Source organism: Caretta caretta, chromosome 8 (genome assembly GCF_965140235.1).
Source record: "Caretta caretta isolate rCarCar2 chromosome 8, rCarCar1.hap1, whole genome shotgun sequence".
Taxonomy (NCBI): Eukaryota; Metazoa; Chordata; order Testudines; family Cheloniidae; genus Caretta; species Caretta caretta.
In genome coordinates, this window is record NC_134213.1 from 65,800,672 (window position 1) to 65,811,248 (window position 10,577).

Sequence of the window (10,577 nt, forward strand, 5' to 3'; positions counted from 1 at the left end):
TTTACCCTTCCCTTTATATTTATGACACGCCCCCCAAATCTCAGCTAGGGTGAAACACTGGCTGGGATTTCTTCCTGGAGCTCTAGGAAAAACAGAGTTAATAAGACACATGCATCTCTAAATATACTACCAAGTACATAAAGACTAACAATATTTTCTACATCTCAAGGATGATTTTAACCAGTTGATTCTGGGAAACTTTCACGGGAGAGTGCATCAGCCACTTTGTTAGAAGCTCCTGAGATGTGTTGGATGTTGAAATCAAAATCTTGGAGAGCTAAACTCCACCGAAGAAGTTTTTTGCTATTTTCTTTGATGGTGTGAAGCCACTTCAGTGCAGCATGGTCGGTTTGGAGGTGGAAACGCTGTCCCCAAACTTATGGGCGTAGCTTTTCCAGAGCGTAGACAATGGCGTAACATTCTTTTTCAGTGACTGACCAGTTGCTTTCCCTCTCAGACAGTTTTTTGCTGAGAAACACTACAGGGTGGAATTCTTGATCAGGTCCTTTCTGCATTAAAACTTCTCCCACACCACGCTCGGACGCATCTGTGGTTACTAGGAACGGTTTGTCAAAGTCTGGGGCCCTTAGTACAGGGTCAGACATGAGTGTCGCTTTACGCTTGTTAAAGGCCTTCTGACACTTTTCAGTCCACTGAACAGCATTTGGCTGTTTCTGTTTGGTTAGGTCTGTCAGTGGGGCAGCGATTTGGCTGTATTGCGGTACAAATCGTCTGTAATAACCGGCCAAGCCTAAGAAGGATTGAACCTGTTTCTTTGACTTTGGGACAGGCCACTTTTGGATAGCATCCACTTTGGCCTGTAGGGGGCTGATAGTTCCTTGACTCACCTGGTGTCCAAGGTAAGTCACTCTGTTTAGGCCTATTTGACACTTCTTAGTCTTAACAGTTAGTCCTGCCTCCCTTATGCGCTCTAAGACTTTTTGTAGATGTTCCAGGTGGTCTGCCCAGGAATCCAAAAATATGGCCACATCGTCAAGGTAGGCAACTGCATATTCTCCTAATCCCGCTAGGAGACCATCTACAAGTCTTTGGAAGGTGGCGGGTGCATTTTGCAGCCCGAAAGGGAGTACATTAAATTCATACAGCCCGAGATGTGTGGTGAAGGCTGACCTTTCCTTGGCAGATTCATCTAGCGGTACCTGCCAGTACCCCTTGGTTAAGTCCAAGGTAGAGATGAACTGGGCCAGTCCCAGTTTCTCTAATAGTTCATCTGTGCGTGGCATTGGATAGTTGTCTGGGCGAGTTACAGCATTTAGCTTACGGTAGTCCACGCAAAAATGTATTTCCCCATCTGGTTTGGGAACTAGAACCACTGGAGATGCCCATGCACTTCCAGAGGGGCGGATTACACCCATCTGTAACATATCCTGGATCTCCCGTTCTATAGCAGTTTTAGCTTGAGGAGACACCCAGTAAGGTTGGACCCTAATTGGGTGAGCATTACCTGTGACAATGGAGGGGTATGCCCGTTCAGTCAGTCCTGGGGTGGCTGAGAACGTTGGCATGTAGCTAGTGCACAGCTCCTTGATCTGCTGTCGCTGCATACGCCCAAGGGTCATGGAGAGGTTCACCTCTTCCACACCACCAGCACATTTCCCTTCGTAGTAGACACCTTTGGGTCACTCAGCGTCGTCTTCTCCCTGGGCTGTAAACTGACAAACCTTTAATTCTCTGGAATAAAAGGGCTTTAGAGAATTAATATGGTACACCTTAGGCTTTCGGTTGAGGTGGGGAATGCTATGAGATAATTAACAGCTCCCAGGCGCCCCTGGACCGTGAATGGCCCTTCCCACGATGCTTCCATTTTATGGGCCTGGAGCACCTTTAAGACCATAACCTGGTCCCCTACTTTGAAGGAACACTCTCTGGCATGTTTATCATACCAGGCTTTTTGCTCTTTTTGAGCATCCTGTAAGTTTTCTTTAGCAAGGGCTAAAGAGGTTCAGAGGGTGTTTTGTAGGTTGGTTATAAAATCCAGAATGTTAGTTCCTGGAGAAGGTGTAAATCCCTCCCATTGCTGCTTCACCAACTGCAATGGCCCCTTAACCTCACGGCCATATACAAGTTCAAATGGGGAAAACCCTAAACTGGGGTGTTGTACAGCTCTGTATGCAAAGAGCAACTGCTGCAATGCTAGGTCCCAATCATTGGAGTGCTCATTTACGAATTTACGTATCATGGCCCCCAAAGTTCCATTAAACTTCTCCACCATGCCATTTGTTTGATGGTGGTAAGGAGTGGCAACCAAGTGATTTACCCCATGAGCTTCCCAAAGCTTTTCCATAGTTCCTGCCAGGAAATTAGTCCCTGCATCTGTGAGGATGTCGGAGGGCCAACCTACCCTGGCAAAAATGTCTGCTAGTGCCTGGCACACACTTTTAGCCCTGGTGTTGCTTAGAGCTACTGCTTCCGGCCATCGGGTGGCAAAATCCATGAAAGTCAGTACGTACTGCTTTCCTCTGGCTGTCTTTTTCAGAAAAGGACCCAGAATATCCACAACTACTTGCTGAAATGGAACTTCAATGATGGGGAGTGGCTGGAGATGGGCTTTGACCTGGTCTTGGGGTTTTCCCACTCTTTGGCACACCTCACAAGACCAGACATAGGTAGAAACATCCTTGCCCATTCCCTCCCAGTGGAATGACCCCCCCAAACGGTCTTTGGTCCTGTTCACCCCAGCATGGCCACTAGGGTGATCATGGGCTAAGCTCAAGAGCTTGGCCCGGTATTTAGTTGGAACTACCAACTGTCTCTGAGGATGCCAGTCTTCCTGGTGTCCACCAGAAAGAGTTTCCTTGTATAAAAGTCCTCCTTCTACAACAAACCTGGATCGATTAGAAGAGCTGAGAGGCGGTGGGTTGCTCCGTGCCGCCGTCCAAGCTCTCTGGAGGCTTTCATCTGCTTCCTGTTTGGTCTGGAACTGTTCCCTTGATGTTGGAGACATCAGTTCCTCATGGGATTGTGGACCTAGGCTTAGTCCCTGGGTAGGGGATAATGCTTATAGGGCTCTGGTCTGTGACACTTGCTATACCAATAGAAAGGTGTATCCAGACCTCTTACTACTGCTCTATCAATATGTTACGGGAGGGGAAGAGGGACTCAAGGACATGCTTGTGCTATACCCTGATTTGCACCTTCTTAGGCAATGTGCAGTGGAGGAAGTGCTGCCCCTGCCCTAACCTTCTCAGGAAATGTGTCTACAAGGTGCTAGCGCCCTTCAGCTCCCAACTACGTAAATATTGGACCCTGACTGCCTCCAGGTAGGAGAAAGTATCCCTCTTCGCTGCCCTAGCACACATATGTTATGTAGCCATAAATTAGGTCTGAGTACAGGAAATGATTTTCTTCTTAGTCCTTATATCAATTCTGCAAGGTGCACTCCCCTTCACGACAAAGGCTAGCCAAAAAGCTGTTCACTTTATAAGCCTAGTTAAAAATGATTCTACTGAACATGCTCAGTATGTAATTTTAAAAAGTTTGTAACTCAGTCAAATCAAAATGATAATTTCTCTGTAGAAAGCAAAACACTTCTGAGTAATGTAGGCCTGGCTTGACATGAGTTATTGGATATGGGTGAAGCCTTATTTCTTGGGCAACAGGATTAGGGAGGTAAATGAATCAGCAGACTGGAAACAGTATGTATGTACTGGCTAAGATAAGGGGGAACACACAGTGAACCATTTACCATAGACAAGATAAAAAGGGACAAGATATATCAGCAACGTAAACATGAGGTAATGAGTAAGTCATGCATAGACAGAGCATACTGTACAGGGATTGGTTCCTACAAAGTGACCAAGTGAGCCCCAAATTCAAAGTATAGTAAATGCAATGTAATGTGCAAATGTATATAAAGGAAGAGGTTTGCTGTGTAACTTTGGATGTGTGCCTGGCCCTGCACCCACCCTCTATGGTTGAGTCTGATCAACTCAGTGTGGCTTTGCTGTATGCCAAAAAAAGGATCCTGAGTGATGAGACTGGAATCCAACTGAGTTCTTCAGGAAATGAGTGGAAGAGGTCAACAAATGAGGGCTCTTTCTGTACCATGTTTAAATTTCTGATGCTTAGCATGTTCAGATGTAGATATGTTCAAAAATACAGTAGGGTTCAATTTTTTTTAAAGGAAAGACATGTAGGAATTTTTATTTTCCTTGTATTTAAAAATATCTGCACTACTTTTGCTCTAACGTAAAAATCATTTTCATGCAGAGAACAAACTTGGAAAGCATAATTTGAAAGGTGAAATTGTGAACAATTGAAAACAGGATTAGAATGAAAACCTTTATTCAACCTGCATTATTGTATAATATTCTTCACTCTTCCTAAAATAATAGAACATACAGTACATGTTTATCAATGGCATACGTACAGAGATTAATTCGATCTATATAAGAATATACCCCTAAGTGATATTTTTCCAGTGAAAGTGAATTATTCTTTATTCTCAGATTGCCAGTTCTTAAGAGTAGGAAAGGACTCTTTACTATTAAACAATTGCAAAGGCTACAGTTCAGGAGATTTTCAGAAAGGTTTTTATATATAAAATTTCATAGACCACTAACACAGCTGTTGTTTAATCTTTTGTAATGGTGCTACACAAATTGAATTCATGTGGCTGCTATATTGCTCAGTGCATGGTCATATAGTTTTATTATTCAAGTGAATTGATATTTGAATTTTATTAAGCAAATGATCTCTGCAATATAGAAATGTATGCATTACAGAGACAGAAGAAATGTGATGGATACTTGTACAAAAGTGTTCAGTTAGCATTGAAATTCCAGCTCAGAGCAGGATCCTTTTTTATTGATGAATACTGAAATTTGCAAGCTTAAAATGCTGGCAGTGATGGAAATATTCAACACGAAAGTTCACAATGGACAGAAGGTGGTTGACATTGTACTTCTAAATATTTATCAACCACTTAGTCCACTTACAGAAAAAAAACAGGAAACTGTGACTCTGGTCTACTGCTGATGTATGTCTTTTTATCACAAACAGGAAAGTTTGCAGTCTGCTTTTTGTTTTCCCATCTCCTGTAATAAGGTCATCTCTCTAAACTATTCCTCATTTTAGACCATGGTGCAATTCTGCCCCAGCAAAACTAATGATATTTCACATACTGTACATTAGTGTCACTACCAAAGCAAAAAAAATCAGAATCCTGGTTATTGGTGGGACCAAAAACTACATTTGAACAAAGGAAATCTTAGACTATATATCAGGGGGAAATGTACCAGTGACCTCTCTCACATCATGAAATCTCCCTGAGAAAACAGTGAAAATAAATGTCATTTAAACCTAGACAAAACACTGAAGAATACATTGTAGGGGAACTGCATTGCCACAGTGATAGATTAGATGACTTATTCCTATGGCTATGAAAAGGAGGTTATTATTTAAAGGGCCAAATAGATTAACTTTTTTTTAAATAAAGTTTCTGATAGGGCACCCTTTTAAATAGAATGACCTGGAAAATATTTTTTAAAAATCCTTTAAAAATGTGTTGAGGGTTTTTCTGTTCCTGTTGCTGTTTGTCTTTTCAGCAAGGGAGAAACTGACTACCCAGGGGGAAAAGTGAACAGACTGTCCACAAAGTGCTGTCGAATGCAAAAAGTAAAAAACCTGAGAACATAGAGAAGAATATTTTCCTACTAGCTTTTCCAGATCTAGTAACCAGGGTAGGTTCATAATTTTCAGAGAGAAGTGTGATTTACAAGTTGATGGTGTCCCTCTTGAAGCTCCCAGCTCTTTTATCTTCATAGAGTCCTTTCTTTGGGGTTTTACACAGATTTGGATCATAACTGTCTGACAGGTATAAGGTCTGAGGGACTATACACATTGGAGTTAATCCAGCCCATGGACGTTGAGAGTCCCCAGGCAGTGGGACTCAGCAAGGTTCTGCTTCACAAAGGTATATATCTGGGGAAGGGACAATGTAGAACATACAAGCATCTTTTATACAATAGAGTTTAGCCCTGTGGGGTTCCCCCATGTAACAGCAAGCAGGGGATGAAAGAAGGAATGGACACATTGGGGAGGAGAATAAAGTTGAAAGCAACCTGGCTAGAGTGGGCTTTGGTGAATTGCTCTGCATCCAGAGAGGAGGATTCCCAACCTATGTAGCTAGGCCAGGTGCTGCTGGACTCTGGGTTTTGGCCATTGTGAATATGAAACACAAGAGAACTGGCAAAGAGCTTAGAGCAAAGTGCACAAGTCACTTGATGGTGTTTTATTTTTGTTTCATTGTGTTGATAATTAAATGAGTTTTAGCAGTGTACCCTTTCCAGGAATAACCTCCCTGTAAAAAGCCAAAGGTAAATGTTAACTACAATTCACAACTTTTTTTTTTTAATTCGCCTTTGTGGATTTTTTAAAGGCTGCTTCTTTCCAAATAATAATATTTGATAAAGCAGATAAAACTGATTGAGTTGTTTATTAACCTGGCAAATATTACTACTCTTGTCTTATTTTAACTGATAGTGATATTTTAACTTTCTTCTGAGACATTATTGGATCAAATACCAGGCCAACTTTAATTTTACTAATACACAATAAGGTTTAATGCAATGGTAGGGTTATTGTGTTCACCTTCTCTCTAATATTAACTGCACCTAGGAAGAATTAACATTAAACTTCAGAAGCTTTTTTTATACCTGACATTTTTTGTTTTCATTTTGTTTCAAATTTTCTATTAAGCGTGAACACAAAAAGCAGTTCCCGAATATAGTTCCCTTCATAGATTGTTTCATAGGGTCCATTCTAGTATAAAAGTTATATTGAATATAATTATTTTTAGCCTCTTTGGTCCAAGCAAAAAGAAAAAGCATGTTACATCTCAACTGATTTTCAACCCTTCCCCTTCAAACCTCATACAGTTCTAACCTGCCCCTAAAATGAGTTATACACTTTTGGGGCCATGAAGTCTATTTGTTTATTAATTGATTTATGTTGGACAAATGTCTTTCTCTCGCTGCCCATTCTCCATTGCTTCCAGTATCTAACTGGATTCTCTCCTATGGATAGTCCAAAGAAGCTGCCATAGGCAGAAATAAATTCAAGGCTGAATGTCCATGCCTTGTTATTTTGACTTGCAGTGACCCACTTCCTTCACTGCCTCATTGAGATGTTGAGAGTGGCTTCTCCTGTTGTGCTGATTTTTCAGATTAATTTCAATTTTCAGTGGACATGTTTTTCAATCCCCTCAATTCCAACCTTCCCTGTAAACTACCAGGAACAGTATTGGTGTAACTTCTAATTAAAAGAGCTGATGCTACTTTTTTAATGATTAGCCTTAAAAATTGTGGGTGAATTTTCCAGCCTGGAAACCTTAGATTAGTCTGATTTGTTAGACACTGCTGAATTTAAGTAAAACAGTCCTTCACAGGCCCAGGAAGTTGGTGTAATACACTGGCAAGGTGTGTGTTGCATCCATTTATATTGTGCTGTCCACTACAGAACAACAGCCTACTATAACTGCCAACTAAATGGAGATTTTTTGTTCGGTTTAAGCAATATAGATCTGTGATGCAGCACTGAAGTTCCCAGGATTCAAATCCTAATGAACTCCTACATTTGAGTTGTTACATAGCACAATGGCTGTATATTCAAACATGAAAATTTTCACCACTATCTCAAGCAATTAGTATTTTAATGGTGGTGGAGAAAAGAACAATGGCACCATCATCTTGGAACTAGTGTTAAATAATATTAGGCCCCATCCATGTTAGCACAACAAATTATGCAAGCCCAATCCCCACAGTTCAGTTCAGTATCCAAACTTCCGCATAGTGCGTGAGAATGTTTGAGTTCAGTCTTTGGATCACCACATTATAGACAGGGGCCAGCTGCTAAGGGTAGATATGGATTCAGATCTGAGCTTTCCCAAAGTTTACAAGACGTTCAGACTGACGCTGTAGTTCAAACTTACCGCAAGCTTGCAACTGTGTTCAGAACTAATTCTCAAGCATGAATCTTTCTGAACTGGATCGGGCATAATTGTAGTATGGTTTGATAAATTATTAAAGACCACAATTTTTAAAACTGTCCTAACTGAAGCTATGCCATCCCAAAAATACACAAGCAACCACAAAAGAATTCTGTGGAATGGTTTGTTAATGCAGTTTGTAAAGGTGTTGAATGTGGTGCAAATCATATTGCACCCGTAAGTGTATTTAAAAAATATTTTTAAAACATTGTTACAAGACAGTGTATACACAGGAACTAAACCCAAATTTTCAAAATTGCCCACCAATTTTGGATGCCTCAGTTCTCGTATACCCAGCTTTGATACAGCTAGGTCTTAAATTTCAAAAGCTCTGAGCAAGTCTGTTGAGAATGTAGGAGTGTCCACACTTAGACTAATGGTCCATCTAGCCCAGTATTCTGCCTTCTGAGAGTAGCCAGTACAAGATGCTTCAGAGGGAATGAACAGAACAGAGCAATATATTGAGTGATCCATTCCTTGTTGTTGAGTCCCAGCTTCTGGCCATCAGAGGTTTAGGAACACCCAGAGCTTGGGGTTACATCCCTGACTTGGCTAATATCCATTGATAAACCTATCCTCCATGAAATTATCTCATTCTTTTATGAACCCAGTTATACTTTTGGCCTTCACAATATCTACTGGCAATGATTTCCATAAATTGACTATGCATTGGGTGAAAAAGTACTTCCTTATGTTTGATTTTAAACCTGCTGCCTATTAATTTCATTGGGTGACCCCTAGTTCTTGTGTTATGTGAAGGGGTAAAGAACACTTCCTTTGTCCCTTTCTCCACACCAGGATTTTTATAGACCTCTGTCATATTCCCCCAGAGGCATCTCTTTTCTAAGCTGAAGAGTCCCCGGTTTTTTCTCTCTCTGAATCTGGAAGTTGTTCCATACTCCTAATAATTTTTGTTGCCTTTTTTTGTATTTCTTTTCCAATTCTAATGTATCCTTTGTGAGATGGGGCAACCAAAACTGCACATGGTATTCAATGTGTGGGCATTCCATGGATTTATATAGTGGTATTATATTTTCTGTCTTATTATCTACCCCTTTCCTAATGGATAGATAATTTGTTAGCTTTTTTGACTGCCGTTGCACATTAAGCAGATGTTTTCAGAGAACTATCCACAATCATTTTCTTGAGTGGCAAAAGCTAATTTATGCCCCCATCATTTTTGTATGCAAAGCTGGGATTATGTTTTCCAATGTGCATTACTTTGCACTTATCAACATGGAACATCATCTGCCATTTTGTCACCCAATCACCCTGTTTTGTTCTAAAATCTCGTCTATTAACACCTTAGTCTGTGACAGTTCCTCAGATTTATCACCTAAAAAGGTATGGCTCAGGTGTGAGAATCTCCCTCACATCCTATGCAGTGAAGACAAAGCAAAGAATTCATTTAGCTTCCGTGCAACAGCCTTGTCTTCCTCAATCATCCTGTGGCCCCACTGCTTGTGTGGCAGGCTTCCTGCTTCTGATGTACTTTTAAAATGTTTCCTGTTAGTTTTTGTGTCTTTTGCTAGTTGCTCTTCAAATTCTTTTTTGGCCTGGCTAATTATACTTTTACATTGGCTTGCCAGAGTTACGTTCCTTTCTATTTTCCTCAGTAGGATTTGACTTCCAGGTTTTAAAGGATGTCTTTTTGTCTCTAATGTCCTCATTTACTCTGGTGCTTACTCATGGTGGAGTGGTGGGGTTTTTTGTTTGTTTGTTTTGTTGTCTTATCCTTTGTTTGTTTGTTTGTTTGTTTTGTTTGTTTGTGTGGGGTATTCATATTTTTTGTTTCTGTTATGGTGATTTTAAAAGGTTTCCCTTTAACTTGCAGGCATTTCACTCTTGTGAACATTCTTGATGATTTCTGTTTAACTACCCTCCTCATTTTTGTGTAGTTCCCCCTTTTTAAGTTATATGCTACTGATTTTAAAGGTAATCACATTATAGTTGCTATTACCAGGCAGCTCAGCTATATTCACCTCTTGGACCAGATCCTGTGTGCCACTTAGGACAAAATCAAGAATTGCTTCTCACCCTGTGGGTTCCAGGACTAGCTGCTCCAAGAAGCAGTTATTAATGGTGTCTAGAAATTTTATTTCTGCATCCCATCATGAGGTGACATGTTCCCAGTCATTATGGGGATATTTGAAATCCCCCATTATTGTTCGGTTTTCTGTTTTTTATAGCCTCTCTAATCTCCCTGAGCATTTCCCAGTCACCATCACCATCTGGTCAGTGGTCGGTAGTATATTCCTACTGCTTTAATCTAATTATTCAAGCATGGAATTTCTAGCCATAGAGATTCTATGGTACTGTTTGATGTATTTAAGATTTTTACTCTATTTGACTCTATGCTTTCTTTCACATATAGTGCCCCCACCCACACGACCTACTCTGTCATTTCTATATATTTTGTACCCTGGCATTACTGTGTCCCATTGATTATCATCATTCTACCAAGTTACTGTGATGCCTATTGTATCAATGTCCTTATTTAATACCAGGCACTCAAGTTCACTCATCTTAGTATTTAGACTCCTAGCATTTATACATAAGCACTTATCAA